This window comes from Chrysochloris asiatica, unplaced genomic scaffold (assembly GCF_000296735.1).
Source record: "Chrysochloris asiatica unplaced genomic scaffold, ChrAsi1.0 scaffold00078, whole genome shotgun sequence".
Lineage (NCBI taxonomy): Eukaryota > Metazoa > Chordata > Mammalia > Afrosoricida > Chrysochloridae > Chrysochloris > Chrysochloris asiatica.
Genome location: NW_006408596.1, coordinates 6,427,838 through 6,428,854, shown reverse-complemented (window position 1 = coordinate 6,428,854; position 1,017 = coordinate 6,427,838).

Sequence of the window (1,017 nt, the reverse complement as noted above, 5' to 3'; positions counted from 1 at the left end):
CTCTCCCCCTCCAGTGTCTATTTTATAGCGGTATGCCAGGGGAACCAAGATTCAACAGACAGCCAAGCATCTTAACATTATTCCCCTCTTTTCCCCATTCAAACCATGTTTCAATCTCTGTATCCCAGAGCTCTGTTTTTCCAAGGTTTTGCATATATCATTATTTGCCTCTGTCCTACTTCAGCTTCATATTCATCCTATTGTATTTCATTTCATTGCAATGGTGAAAATCCCCTCTGTGCATCATAAATTAACCAAAGGATACACCCCACAGGCCCGCGCCCCCGGCTGTGAGCAAACAGTTCCTCTCCCTCCCTGAGTCCCCCATGTCCCCAGTCACTCCATCTGTCCATGCCATCATAGTCCCCCCACCATTTTGGGTCTGGGCAGTTTTCCAGCCCCCACCCCCAATGTATTCCAGTTAGTTATAGGCTGGATATGGGCCCACGTTTTGTGTTGTGATGTTTCTGGCTATCTCCCCCTCCCCCCCAAGTGTCTATTTCACAATGGTAGGCAAGGGAGACCAAGATTCAAAAGGCAGCCAAGCATCCTAACATTATTCCCCTCTTTTCCCCCTTTCAAGCCTTGCCTCAATCCCTATATCCTGAAGGCCTGTTATTCCATGGTTGTGCATACCTTGTCCTTTAGCTCTGTCCCACCTAGCCCATGCGAGCCTGCCCAACCGTTCTCCCATCCGCCTTGTTCTTCTTTTTCCGCTCTCCCTTCTTGTGTATTGCCAGCCTTCCCCCGCCCCACCCCCATCCTAGGTTCTCCTGTGTCTAGTCCCTACCCTGTGCTCTTTCTTCCCCTCCCTCCCCACGTCTCATCCCATACATACCGGTGATCATCACTTACATATTTAGATATTTTCCCCCACTTTTGGGTGGGTTCTTTTTCTTAGTCTTTTACAATAATGGTCTTATGCAGTATTTCTCCTTTTGTGACTGACTAATTTCACTCAACATAATGTCCTCAAGGTTCATCCATGTTATGCGATGGCTTGTAGCTTCCTTGTTG